This window comes from Garra rufa, chromosome 1, assembly GCF_049309525.1.
Source record: "Garra rufa chromosome 1, GarRuf1.0, whole genome shotgun sequence".
Lineage (NCBI taxonomy): Eukaryota > Metazoa > Chordata > Actinopteri > Cypriniformes > Cyprinidae > Garra > Garra rufa.
Window position 1 is genome coordinate 91068465 of NC_133361.1, and position 12707 is coordinate 91081171.

The 12707-nt window shown below is 51.0% G+C and overlaps 17 non-coding genes across 17 annotated transcripts; 4 read left to right on the plus strand and 13 right to left on the minus strand.

The window, feature by feature from the left end:
* Positions 1 to 242: 242 nt before the first annotated feature.
* Positions 243 to 316, minus strand: trnan-guu (transfer RNA asparagine (anticodon GUU)). Its single transcript has one exon. It is a non-coding gene; the product is annotated as a tRNA-Asn (tRNA).
* Positions 317 to 517: 201 nt separating this feature from the next.
* trnak-cuu (transfer RNA lysine (anticodon CUU)) lies at positions 518 to 590 on the minus strand. The gene has a single exon. It is a non-coding gene; the product is annotated as a tRNA-Lys (tRNA).
* An 858-nt stretch (positions 591 to 1448) lies between these two features.
* On the minus strand, positions 1449 to 1589 carry LOC141283170 (U4 spliceosomal RNA). Its single transcript, XR_012338108.1, has one exon. It is a non-coding gene; the product is annotated as a U4 spliceosomal RNA (small nuclear RNA).
* A 460-nt stretch (positions 1590 to 2049) lies between these two features.
* Positions 2050 to 2131, plus strand: trnas-gcu (transfer RNA serine (anticodon GCU)). The gene has a single exon. It is a non-coding gene; the product is annotated as a tRNA-Ser (tRNA).
* Positions 2132 to 3132: 1001 nt separating this feature from the next.
* On the minus strand, positions 3133 to 3206 carry trnan-guu (transfer RNA asparagine (anticodon GUU)). The gene has a single exon. It is a non-coding gene; the product is annotated as a tRNA-Asn (tRNA).
* Positions 3207 to 3407: 201 nt separating this feature from the next.
* trnak-cuu (transfer RNA lysine (anticodon CUU)) lies at positions 3408 to 3480 on the minus strand. Its single transcript has one exon. It is a non-coding gene; the product is annotated as a tRNA-Lys (tRNA).
* An 858-nt stretch (positions 3481 to 4338) lies between these two features.
* LOC141283175 (U4 spliceosomal RNA) lies at positions 4339 to 4479 on the minus strand. Its single transcript, XR_012338109.1, has one exon. It is a non-coding gene; the product is annotated as a U4 spliceosomal RNA (small nuclear RNA).
* Positions 4480 to 4939: 460 nt separating this feature from the next.
* trnas-gcu (transfer RNA serine (anticodon GCU)) lies at positions 4940 to 5021 on the plus strand. The gene has a single exon. It is a non-coding gene; the product is annotated as a tRNA-Ser (tRNA).
* Positions 5022 to 6022: 1001 nt separating this feature from the next.
* Positions 6023 to 6096, minus strand: trnan-guu (transfer RNA asparagine (anticodon GUU)). The gene has a single exon. It is a non-coding gene; the product is annotated as a tRNA-Asn (tRNA).
* A 1132-nt stretch (positions 6097 to 7228) lies between these two features.
* LOC141283181 (U4 spliceosomal RNA) lies at positions 7229 to 7369 on the minus strand. Its single transcript, XR_012338110.1, has one exon. It is a non-coding gene; the product is annotated as a U4 spliceosomal RNA (small nuclear RNA).
* Positions 7370 to 7829: 460 nt separating this feature from the next.
* On the plus strand, positions 7830 to 7911 carry trnas-gcu (transfer RNA serine (anticodon GCU)). The gene has a single exon. It is a non-coding gene; the product is annotated as a tRNA-Ser (tRNA).
* Positions 7912 to 8912: 1001 nt separating this feature from the next.
* trnan-guu (transfer RNA asparagine (anticodon GUU)) lies at positions 8913 to 8986 on the minus strand. Its single transcript has one exon. It is a non-coding gene; the product is annotated as a tRNA-Asn (tRNA).
* Positions 8987 to 9187: 201 nt separating this feature from the next.
* On the minus strand, positions 9188 to 9260 carry trnak-cuu (transfer RNA lysine (anticodon CUU)). The gene has a single exon. It is a non-coding gene; the product is annotated as a tRNA-Lys (tRNA).
* An 858-nt stretch (positions 9261 to 10118) lies between these two features.
* Positions 10119 to 10259, minus strand: LOC141283188 (U4 spliceosomal RNA). Its single transcript, XR_012338111.1, has one exon. It is a non-coding gene; the product is annotated as a U4 spliceosomal RNA (small nuclear RNA).
* Positions 10260 to 10719: 460 nt separating this feature from the next.
* On the plus strand, positions 10720 to 10801 carry trnas-gcu (transfer RNA serine (anticodon GCU)). The gene has a single exon. It is a non-coding gene; the product is annotated as a tRNA-Ser (tRNA).
* A 1001-nt stretch (positions 10802 to 11802) lies between these two features.
* trnan-guu (transfer RNA asparagine (anticodon GUU)) lies at positions 11803 to 11876 on the minus strand. Its single transcript has one exon. It is a non-coding gene; the product is annotated as a tRNA-Asn (tRNA).
* A 201-nt stretch (positions 11877 to 12077) lies between these two features.
* trnak-cuu (transfer RNA lysine (anticodon CUU)) lies at positions 12078 to 12150 on the minus strand. The gene has a single exon. It is a non-coding gene; the product is annotated as a tRNA-Lys (tRNA).
* Positions 12151 to 12707: the final 557 nt, after the last annotated feature.

Genomic DNA, 12707 nt, shown 5'->3' on the forward strand with positions numbered 1-12707 from the left:
TATGTCAACTAGATGAGCCCCAGAGACAGATCATCAGTAAAGAAGGCATCCACATGCCACAGCAAACTACTCGAGCTGGTGAAAATGTTCACCAAACACCCGCCGCTGAATTCTTTTAAAACAAGCCAGCTTATTGAAGGTGCACAAGATAAACGCCCTGAGAAAGCTGTGCCTCGCAACCCTAAGAATGGCATAGGCGTTAGTGGACACCTGACGCGCGTGCAAAACTCCGGCATTTCACACGTCCCTGGGTGGGCTCGAACCACCAACCTTTCGGTTAACAGCCGAACGCGCTAACCGATTGCGCCACAGAGACAGCCGCTGTTGCTTGCTGCCGCCGGATCACCGGTGTAAAAGCAAGGGTTAGGGTTAGTGATAGGGATTAAAATCGCTCGCACTAACAGCGACATCTGTTTTGAAAGATGTTTCCGGAGCTCGCAAAATCAACTCAGCCTGCGCGGCGAATGGGCACGCTGGAGCCCGCCACCCTTTTGGGAAGAAAGAGAGTCAACAGAGCCGCCCAACGTGGGGCTCGAACCCACGACCCTGAGATTAAGAGTCTCATGCTCTACCGACTGAGCTAGCCGGGCTGGTCGTGGGCTTCTTCACCGGGTCGGACCCAGTTTTCATCGGCCCCCAAATTACACAGGCGAAACGGAGGCTCTCGCGTTGTGCGAGACTGTCGAGCCCTCCCCGTGGGTAGGGCTTAGAGCAGGCTTAGAGTTTTCTTCTGTCGGTTTTGACCCAATCTATTTTTGGGAAGCGCAGTTTGACCCAGCAGTGCGGGCCAACAACACGTTCTGTTTTGCCGCGTGAAGGCGGGTCAATGCTTTGGACAGCGTATGGTTGAGATGTGATTTTCCACCAATTTGGGGCACCTTTCTTAAGGAAATCAAGGATGATTTGATGGGAAATGGCAAACTGCTGTAGCGTTTGGCTAACAAGCCAAAGCTACAAAGGATGTACCGGTGCCCCGTCGTCCGAGCAGAATCCACATTCGGCCGTAATCGGAGGTTACTACTAACGTTCGATTGTGTCTCATAGGGAGTTTGACGCAGGGCCTCAGTGGAAAACAGGCCCTCGGCGGCTGAAACAAAAGACGAAGAAGGCATCCACATGCACATGATTCAGGAGTGTTAAACAAAGAAACCACGCAAGATGACGAGGTGGTCCAGCGGTTAAGGCGGTGGAAGGCTAATACATTGTGCTCGACATGCACTGGAAGCTTTAGCGCCACTGAGAGCCCACCGGACCAGACAGGCCCAACCTGTTTACGATGGGTAACGGTGAGCTGTAATTGCGCTGCAGTTTAATGATACCCGTCTTGAGGACATATTTACAAAACAACAAGCCTTCTGGCTCTGGCGCTCAATCATCAGCAGACACCTTTTCAACGAGAAGCAAAACCTAAACGAAACAAGACTACTTTTTCTCAACAATACTCTAAGCCTCCAGAGAGGCTAGCAAAAATTGCCAAAGCTGACTGTATTTCAAGTCATCCTGGCGGGGTATTGGGTAAAGTTTTCAACCAGCAATGATCGCGCCTCGGATAAACCTCACAGGCTACAATATTGCCTCTGCGAAAGAATGCCGGCGACGGTCGTGACCTTTTCAGGCACCTACGTGGATGTGAACCGACAAGGTGGTAGCAAGCTTTAAACTGCCGCACAAACAGTCTCCTGGCACGGGTTGCTGCACCGTGTTTCTACGGAACAGATTAGAGGTGTGTAAAAGACGGCTCATTCACTATTCCCTCTGTGCTCAAAACAGCCTGCTGAAAGCACAGCAGCAGCTGAAAAGGTCCGCAGCATGGCCTCTCTCAGTCAGCAAGGGGGCGGGGAGGCCGAGTGGTTAAGGCGATGGACTGCTAATCCCATCCTTGTCGTTCGGTTCCTTTAGCACTGGACCTTGATCTAGGTCCTGGGGACCCCATGCTGAACTTTTTGTGTGTCCTCCTTATCTAACACACTCAGTTCAGTTCTTTGAGTTCTCTACTAATGAGCTGATGATCTGAATCGGGAGTGCTAAATAAAAGACGCCACGTAATATGACGAGGTGGCCGAGTGGTTAAGGCGATGGACTGCTAATCCATTGTGCTCTGCACGCGTGGGTTCGAATCCCATCCTCGTCGTTCGGTACATTTAGCAGTGATCCTCGGTCCTGGGGACCCCACTCTGCAATTTTTGTGTGTCTTCCCTATCTGACACACTCAGTTCAGTTCACCGAGCGCTCTACTAATGAGCTGGTGGTCTGAATCGGGAGTGTTAAACAAAAGGACCGCGCAAAACGAAAGGTGGTCGAGTGGTTAAGGCGATGCAAGGCTAGTCCGTTGTGCTCGGCACGCCTTGGTTTGTGTGGGTTCCAATCCCATCCTCTTCATTTGATGCTTTAGCACCACTGAGAGCCCACCGGAACAGACAGGCCCAACCTGTTTACGATGGGTAGCGGCGAGCTGTGACTGTGCTGTAGTTTATTGATAACTGCCGCAAAGTCTTGAGAACATATTGACAAAACAACAAGTCTTCTGGCTCCGGCACGCTATGATCGGTGGACACCTCTTTGACGAGGACCAACAACCAGCCACGCCAATAAAAGGAAACAAAACGAAGCAAGACTATCTTTCTCAACAAGCCTCCAGAGAGACTGGCAAAAATTGCCGATGCTGACTGTATTTTCAAGTCATCCCGGTGGGGTATTGGGTATTGACTTTGTGGCAACATGGAACTTTTGCATCTACATTAATATTAGTCTGTTTCTTCTTATTCTGAGGTCACCGTAGCCACCAGATCCATTCTGTATTCCGATCTGATGGTCACTACAGTCCCCCGGTTCCAGTCCGTACCAAGAGCAGATAGTGGATCAGCACCTTCAGCCGAATGTCAGCGGAAACTATGTCAACTAGATGAGCCCCAGAGACAGATCATCAGTAAAGAAGGCATCCACATGCCACAGCAAACTACTCGAGCTGGTGAAAATGTTCACCAAACACCCGCCGCTGAATTCTTTTAAAACAAGCCAGCTTATTGAAGGTGCACAAGATAAACGCCCTGAGAAAGCTGTGCCTCGCAACCCTAAGAATGGCATAGGCGTTAGTGGACACCTGACGCGCGTGCAAAACTCCGGCATTTCACACGTCCCTGGGTGGGCTCGAACCACCAACCTTTCGGTTAACAGCCGAACGCGCTAACCGATTGCGCCACAGAGACAGCCGCTGTTGCTTGCTGCCGCCGGATCACCGGTGTAAAAGCAAGGGTTAGGGTTAGTGATAGGGATTAAAATCGCTCGCACTAACAGCGACATCTGTTTTGAAAGATGTTTCCGGAGCTCGCAAAATCCACTCAGCCTGCGCGGCGAATGGGCACGCTGGAGCCCGCCACCCTTTTGGGAAGAAAGAGAGTCAACAGAGCCGCCCAACGTGGGGCTCGAACCCACGACCCTGAGATTAAGAGTCTCATGCTCTACCGACTGAGCTAGCCGGGCTGGTCGTGGGCTTCTTCACCGGGTCGGACCCAGTTTTCATCGGCCCCCAAATTACACAGGCGAAACGGAGGCTCTCGCGTTGTGCGAGACTGTCGAGCCCTCCCCGTGGGTAGGGCTTAGAGCAGGCTTAGAGTTTTCTTCTGTCGGTTTTGACCCAATCTATTTTTGGGAAGCGCAGTTTGACCCAGCAGTGCGGGCCAACAACACGTTCTGTTTTGCCGCGTGAAGGCGGGTCAATGCTTTGGACAGCGTATGGTTGAGATGTGATTTTCCACCAATTTGGGGCACCTTTCTTAAGGAAATCAAGGATGATTTGATGGGAAATGGCAAACTGCTGTAGCGTTTGGCTAACAAGCCAAAGCTACAAAGGATGTACCGGTGCCCCGTCGTCCGAGCAGAATCCACATTCGGCCGTAATCGGAGGTTACTACTAACGTTCGATTGTGTCTCATAGGGAGTTTGACGCAGGGCCTCAGTGGAAAACAGGCCCTCGGCGGCTGAAACAAAAGACGAAGAAGGCATCCACATGCACATGATTCAGGAGTGTTAAACAAAGAAACCACGCAAGATGACGAGGTGGTCCAGCGGTTAAGGCGGTGGAAGGCTAATACATTGTGCTCGACATGCACTGGAAGCTTTAGCGCCACTGAGAGCCCACCGGACCAGACAGGCCCAACCTGTTTACGATGGGTAACGGTGAGCTGTAATTGCGCTGCAGTTTAATGATACCCGTCTTAAGGACATATTTACAAAACAACAAGCCTTCTGGCTCTGGCGCTCAATCATCAGCAGACACCTTTTCAACGAGAAGCAAAACCTAAACGAAACAAGACTACTTTTTCTCAACAATACTCTAAGCCTCCAGAGAGGCTAGCAAAAATTGCCAAAGCTGACTGTATTTCAAGTCATCCTGGCGGGGTATTGGGTAAAGTTTTCAACCAGCAATGATCGCGCCTCGGATAAACCTCACAGGCTACAATATTGCCTCTGCGAAAGAATGCCGGCGACGGTCGTGACCTTTTCAGGCACCTACGTGGATGTGAGCCGACAAGGTGGTAGCAAGCTTTAAACTGCCGCACAAACAGTCTCCTGGCACGGGTTGCTGCACCGTGTTTCTACGGAACAGATTAGAGGTGTGTAAAAGACGGCTCATTCACTATTCCCTCTGTGCTCAAAACAGCCTGCTGAAAGCACAGCAGCAGCTGAAAAGGTCCGCAGCATGGCCTCTCTCAGTCAGCAAGGGGGCGGGGAGGCCGAGTGGTTAAGGCGATGGACTGCTAATCCCATCCTTGTCGTTCGGTTCCTTTAGCACTGGACCTTAATCTAGGTCCTGGGGACCCCATGCTGAACTTTTTGTGTGTCCTCCTTATCTAACACACTCAGTTCAGTTCTTTGAGTTCTCTACTAATGAGCTGATGATCTGAATCGGGAGTGCTAAATAAAAGACGCCACGTAATATGACGAGGTGGCCGAGTGGTTAAGGCGATGGACTGCTAATCCATTGTGCTCTGCACGCGTGGGTTCGAATCCCATCCTCGTCGTTTGGTACATTTAGCAGTGATCCTCGGTCCTGGGGACCCCACTCTGCAATTTTTGTGTGTCTTCCCTATCTGACACACTCAGTTCAGTTCACCGAGCGCTCTACTAATGAGCTGGTGGTCTGAATCGGGAGTGTTAAACAAAAGGACCGCGCAAAACGAAAGGTGGTCGAGTGGTTAAGGCGATGCAAGGCTAGTCCGTTGTGCTCGGCACGCCTTGGTTTGTGTGGGTTCGAATCCCATCCTCTTCATTTGATGCTTTAGCACCACTGAGAGCCCACCGGAACAGACAGGCCCAACCTGTTTACGATGGGTAGCGGCGAGCTGTGACTGTGCTGTAGTTTATTGATAACTGCCGCAAAGTCTTGAGAACATATTGACAAAACAACAAGTCTTCTGGCTCCGGCACGCTATGATCGGTGGACACCTCTTTGACGAGGACCAACAACCAGCCACGCCAATAAAAGGAAACAAAACGAAGCAAGACTATCTTTCTCAACAAGCCTCCAGAGAGACTGGCAAAAATTGCCGATGCTGACTGTATTTTCAAGTCATCCCGGTGGGGTATTGGGTATTGACTTTGTGGCAACATGGAACTTTTGCATCTACATTAATATTAGTCTGTTTCTTCTTATTCTGAGGTCACCGTAGCCACCAGATCCATTCTGTATTCCGATCTGATGGTCACTACAGTCCCCCGGTTCCAGTCCGTACCAAGAGCAGATAGTGGATCAGCACCTTCAGCCGAATGTCAGCGGAAACTATGTCAACTAGATGAGCCCCAGAGACAGATCATCAGTAAAGAAGGCATCCACATGCCACAGCAAACTACTCGAGCTGGTGAAAATGTTCACCAAACACCCGCCGCTGAATTCTTTTAAAACAAGCCAGCTTATTGAAGGTGCACAAGATAAACGCCCTGAGAAAGCTGTGCCTCGCAACCCTAAGAATGGCATAGGCGTTAGTGGACACCTGACGCGCGTGCAAAACTCCGGCATTTCACACGTCCCTGGGTGGGCTCGAACCACCAACCTTTCGGTTAACAGCCGAACGCGCTAACCGATTGCGCCACAGAGACATCCGCTGTTGCTTGCTGCCGCCGGATCACCGGTGTAAAAGCAAGGGTTAGGGTTAGTGATAGGGATTAAAATCGCTCGCACTAACAGCGACATCTGTTTTGAAAGATGTTTCCGGAGCTCGCAAAATCCACTCAGCCTGCGCGGCGAATGGGCACGCTGGAGCCCGCCACCCTTTTGGGAAGAAAGAGAGTCAACAGAGCCGCCCAACGTGGGGCTCGAACACACGACCCTGAGATTAAGAGTCTCATGCTCTACCGACTGAGCTAGCCGGGCTGGTCGTGGGCTTCTTCACCGGGTCGGACCCAGTTTTCATCGGCCCCCAAATTACACAGGCGAAACGGAGGCTCTCGCGTTGTGCGAGACTGTCGAGCCCTCCCCGTGGGTAGGGCTTAGAGCAGGCTTAGAGTTTTCTTCTGTCGGTTTTGACCCAATCTATTTTTGGGAAGCGCAGTTTGACCCAGCAGTGCGGGCCAACAACACGTTCTGTTTTGCCGCGTGAAGGCGGGTCAATGCTTTGGACAGCGTATGGTTGAGATGTGATTTTCCACCAATTTGGGGCACCTTTCTTAAGGAAATCAAGGATGATTTGATGGGAAATGGCAAACTGCTGTAGCGTTTGGCTAACAAGCCAAAGCTACAAAGGATGTACCGGTGCCCCGTCGTCCGAGCAGAATCCACATTCGGCCGTAATCGGAGGTTACTACTAACGTTCGATTGTGTCTCATAGGGAGTTTGACGCAGGGCCTCAGTGGAAAACAGGCCCTCGGCGGCTGAAACAAAAGACGAAGAAGGCATCCACATGCACATGATTCAGGAGTGTTAAACAAAGAAACCACGCAAGATGACGAGGTGGTCCAGCGGTTAAGGCGGTGGAAGGCTAATACATTGTGCTCGACATGCACTGGAAGCTTTAGCGCCACTGAGAGCCCACCGGACCAGACAGGCCCAACCTGTTTACGATGGGTAACGGTGAGCTGTAATTGCGCTGCAGTTTAATGATACCCGTCTTGAGGACATATTTACAAAACAACAAGCCTTCTGGCTCTGGCGCTCAATCATCAGCAGACACCTTTTCAACGAGAAGCAAAACCTAAACGAAACAAGACTACTTTTTCTCAACAATACTCTAAGCCTCCAGAGAGGCTAGCAAAAATTGCCAAAGCTGACTGTATTTCAAGTCATCCTGGCGGGGTATTGGGTAAAGTTTTCAACCAGCAATGATCGCGCCTCGGATAAACCTCACAGGCTACAATATTGCCTCTGCGAAAGAATGCCGGCGACGGTCGTGACCTTTTCAGGCACCTACGTGGATGTGAACCGACAAGGTGGTAGCAAGCTTTAAACTGCCGCACAAACAGTCTCCTGGCACGGGTTGCTGCACCGTGTTTCTACGGAACAGATTAGAGGTGTGTAAAAGACGGCTCATTCACTATTCCCTCTGTGCTCAAAACAGCCTGCTGAAAGCACAGCAGCAGCTGAAAAGGTCCGCAGCATGGCCTCTCTCAGTCAGCAAGGGGGCGGGGAGGCCGAGTGGTTAAGGCGATGGACTGCTAATCCCATCCTTGTCGTTCGGTTCCTTTAGCACTGGACCTTAATCTAGGTCCTGGGGACCCCATGCTGAACTTTTTGTGTGTCCTCCTTATCTAACACACTCAGTTCAGTTCTTTGAGTTCTCTACTAATGAGCTGATGATCTGAATCGGGAGTGCTAAATAAAAGACGCCACGTAATATGACGAGGTGGCCGAGTGGTTAAGGCGATGGACTGCTAATCCATTGTGCTCTGCACGCGTGGGTTCGAATCCCATCCTCGTCGTTCGGTACATTTAGCAGTGATCCTCGGTCCTGGGGACCCCACTCTGCAATTTTTGTGTGTCTTCCCTATCTGACACACTCAGTTCAGTTCACCGAGCGCTCTACTAATGAGCTGGTGGTCTGAATCGGGAGTGTTAAACAAAAGGACCGCGCAAAACGAAAGGTGGTCGAGTGGTTAAGGCGATGCAAGGCTAGTCCGTTGTGCTCGGCACGCCTTGGTTTGTGTGGGTTCCAATCCCATCCTCTTCATTTGATGCTTTAGCACCACTGAGAGCCCACCGGAACAGGCAGGCCCAACCTGTTTACGATGGGTAGCGGCGAGCTGTGACTGTGCTGTAGTTTATTGATAACTGCCGCAAAGTCTTGAGAACATATTGACAAAACAACAAGTCTTCTGGCTCCGGCACGCTATGATCGGTGGACACCTCTTTGACGAGGACCAACAACCAGCCACGCCAATAAAAGGAAACAAAACGAAGCAAGACTATCTTTCTCAACAAGCCTCCAGAGAGACTGGCAAAAATTGCCGATGCTGACTGTATTTTCAAGTCATCCCGGTGGGGTATTGGGTATTGACTTTGTGGCAACATGGAACTTTTGCATCTACATTAATATTAGTCTGTTTCTTCTTATTCTGAGGTCACCGTAGCCACCAGATCCATTCTGTATTCCGATCTGATGGTCACTACAGTCCCCCGGTTCCAGTCCGTACCAAGAGCAGATAGTGGATCAGCACCTTCAGCCGAATGTCAGCGGAAACTATGTCAACTAGATGAGCCCCAGAGACAGATCATCAGTAAAGAAGGCATCCACATGCCACAGCAAACTACTCGAGCTGGTGAAAATGTTCACCAAACACCCGCCGCTGAATTCTTTTAAAACAAGCCAGCTTATTGAAGGTGCACAAGATAAACGCCCTGAGAAAGCTGTGCCTCGCAACCCTAAGAATGGCATAGGCGTTAGTGGACACCTGACGCGCGTGCAAAACTCCGGCATTTCACACGTCCCTGGGTGGGCTCGAACCACCAACCTTTCGGTTAACAGCCGAACGCGCTAACCGATTGCGCCACAGAGACAGCCGCTGTTTCTTGCTGCCGCCGGATCACCGGTGTAAAAGCAAGGGTTAGGGTTAGTGATAGGGATTAAAATCGCTCGCACTAACAGCGACATCTGTTTTGAAAGATGTTTCCGGAGCTCGCAAAATCCACTCAGCCTGCGCGGCGAATGGGCACGCTGGAGCCCGCCACCCTTTTGGGAAGAAAGAGAGTCAACAGAGCCGCCCAACGTGGGGCTCGAACCCACGACCCTGAGATTAAGAGTCTCATGCTCTACCGACTGAGCTAGCCGGGCTGGTCGTGGGCTTCTTCACCGGGTCGGACCCAGTTTTCATCGGGCCCCAAATTACACAGGCGAAACGGAGGCTCTCGCGTTGTGCGAGACTGTCGAGCCCTCCCCGTGGGTAGGGCTTAGAGCAGGCTTAGAGTTTTCTTCTGTCGGTTTTGACCCAATCTATTTTTGGGAAGCGCAGTTTGACCCAGCAGTGCGGGCCAACAACACGTTCTGTTTTGCCGCGTGAAGGCGGGTCAATGCTTTGGACAGCGTATGGTTGAGATGTGATTTTCCACCAATTTGGGGCACCTTTCTTAAGGAAATCAAGGATGATTTGATGGGAAATGGCAAACTGCTGTAGCGTTTGGCTAACAAGCCAAAGCTACAAAGGATGTACCGGTGCCCCGTCGTCCGAGCAGAATCCACATTCGGCCGTAATCGGAGGTTACTACTAACGTTCGATTGTGTCTCATAGGGAGTTTGACGCAGGGCCTCAGTGGAAAACAGGCCCTCGGCGGCTGAAACAAAAGACGAAGAAGGCATCCACATGCACATGATTCAGGAGTGTTAAACAAAGAAACCACGCAAGATGACGAGGTGGTCCAGCGGTTAAGGCGGTGGAAGGCTAATACATTGTGCTCGACATGCACTGGAAGCTTTAGCGCCACTGAGAGCCCACCGGACCAGACAGGCCCAACCTGTTTACGATGGGTAACGGTGAGCTGTAATTGCGCTGCAGTTTAATGATACCCGTCTTGAGGACATATTTACAAAACAACAAGCCTTCTGGCTCTGGCGCTCAATCATCAGCAGACACCTTTTCAACGAGAAGCAAAACCTAAACGAAACAAGACTACTTTTTCTCAACAATACTCTAAGCCTCCAGAGAGGCTAGCAAAAATTGCCAAAGCTGACTGTATTTCAAGTCATCCTGGCGGGGTATTGGGTAAAGTTTTCAACCAGCAATGATCGCGCCTCGGATAAACCTCACAGGCTACAATATTGCCTCTGCGAAAGAATGCCGGCGACGGTCGTGACCTTTTCAGGCACCTACGTGGATGTGAACCGACAAGGTGGTAGCAAGCTTTAAACTGCCGCACAAACAGTCTCCTGGCACGGGTTGCTGCACCGTGTTTCTACGGAACAGATTAGAGGTGTGTAAAAGACGGCTCATTCACTATTCCCTCTGTGCTCAAAACAGCCTGCTGAAAGCACAGCAGCAGCTGAAAAGGTCCGCAGCATGGCCTCTCTCAGTCAGCAAGGGGGCGGGGAGGCCGAGTGGTTAAGGCGATGGACTGCTAATCCCATCCTTGTCGTTCGGTTCCTTTAGCACTGGACCTTAATCTAGGTCCTGGGGACCCCATGCTGAACTTTTTGTGTGTCCTCCTTATCTAACACACTCAGTTCAGTTCTTTGAGTTCTCTACTAATGAGCTGATGATCTGAATCGGGAGTGCTAAATAAAAGACGCCACGTAATATGACGAGGTGGCCGAGTGGTTAAGGCGATGGACTGCTAATCCATTGTGCTCTGCACGCGTGGGTTCGAATCCCATCCTCGTCGTTCGGTACATTTAGCAGTGATCCTCGGTCCTGGGGACCCCACTCTGCAATTTTTGTGTGTCTTCCCTATCTGACACACTCAGTTCAGTTCACCGAGCGCTCTACTAATGAGCTGGTGGTCTGAATCGGGAGTGTTAAACAAAAGGACCGCGCAAAACGAAAGGTGGTCGAGTGGTTAAGGCGATGCAAGGCTAGTCCGTTGTGCTCGGCACGCCTTGGTTTGTGTGGGTTCCAATCCCATCCTCTTCATTTGATGCTTTAGCACCACTGAGAGCCCACCGGAACAGGCAGGCCCAACCTGTTTACGATGGGTAGCGGCGAGCTGTGACTGTGCTGTAGTTTATTGATAACTGCCGCAAAGTCTTGAGAACATATTGACAAAACAACAAGTCTTCTGGCTCCGGCACGCTATGATCGGTGGACACCTCTTTGACGAGGACCAACAACCAGCCACGCCAATAAAAGGAAACAAAACGAAGCAAGACTATCTTTCTCAACAAGCCTCCAGAGAGACTGGCAAAAATTGCCGATGCTGACTGTATTTTCAAGTCATCCCGGTGGGGTATTGGGTATTGACTTTGTGGCAACATGGAACTTTTGCATCTACATTAATATTAGTCTGTTTCTTCTTATTCTGAGGTCACCGTAGCCACCAGATCCATTCTGTATTCCGATCTGATGGTCACTACAGTCCCCCGGTTCCAGTCCGTACCAAGAGCAGATAGTGGATCAGCACCTTCAGCCGAATGTCAGCGGAAACTATGTCAACTAGATGAGCCCCAGAGACAGATCATCAGTAAAGAAGGCATCCACATGCCACAGCAAACTACTCGAGCTGGTGAAAATGTTCACCAAACACCCGCCGCTGAATTCTTTTAAAACAAGCCAGCTTATTGAAGGTGCACAAGATAAACGCCCTGAGAAAGCTGTGCCTCGCAACCCTAAGAATGGCATAGGCGTTAGTGGACACCTGACGCGCGTGCAAAACTCCGGCATTTCACACGTCCCTGGGTGGGCTCGAACCACCAACCTTTCGGTTAACAGCCGAACGCGCTAACCGATTGCGCCACAGAGACAGCCGCTGTTTCTTGCTGCCGCCGGATCACCGGTGTAAAAGCAAGGGTTAGGGTTAGTGATAGGGATTAAAATCGCTCGCACTAACAGCGACATCTGTTTTGAAAGATGTTTCCGGAGCTCGCAAAATCCACTCAGCCTGCGCGGCGAATGGGCACGCTGGAGCCCGCCACCCTTTTGGGAAGAAAGAGAGTCAACAGAGCCGCCCAACGTGGGGCTCGAACCCACGACCCTGAGATTAAGAGTCTCATGCTCTACCGACTGAGCTAGCCGGGCTGGTCGTGGGCTTCTTCACCGGGTCGGACCCAGTTTTCATCGGCCCCCAAATTACACAGGCGAAACGGAGGCTCTCGCGTTGTGCGAGACTGTCGAGCCCTCCCCGTGGGTAGGGCTTAGAGCAGGCTTAGAGTTTTCTTCTGTCGGTTTTGACCCAATCTATTTTTGGGAAGCGCAGTTTGACCCAGCAGTGCGGGCCAACAACACGTTCTGTTTTGCCGCGTGAAGGCGGGTCAATGCTTTGGACAGCGTATGGTTGAGATGTGATTTTCCACCAATTTGGGGCACCTTTCTTAAGGAAATCAAGGATGATTTGATGGGAAATGGCAAACTGCTGTAGCGTTTGGCTAACAAGCCAAAGCTACAAAGGATGTACCGGTGCCCCGTCGTCCGAGCAGAATCCACATTCGGCCGTAATCGGAGGTTACTACTAACGTTCGATTGTGTCTCATAGGGAGTTTGACGCAGGGCCTCAGTGGAAAACAGGCCCTCGGCGGCTGAAACAAAAGACGAAGAAGGCATCCACATGCACATGATTCAGGAGTGTTAAACAACGA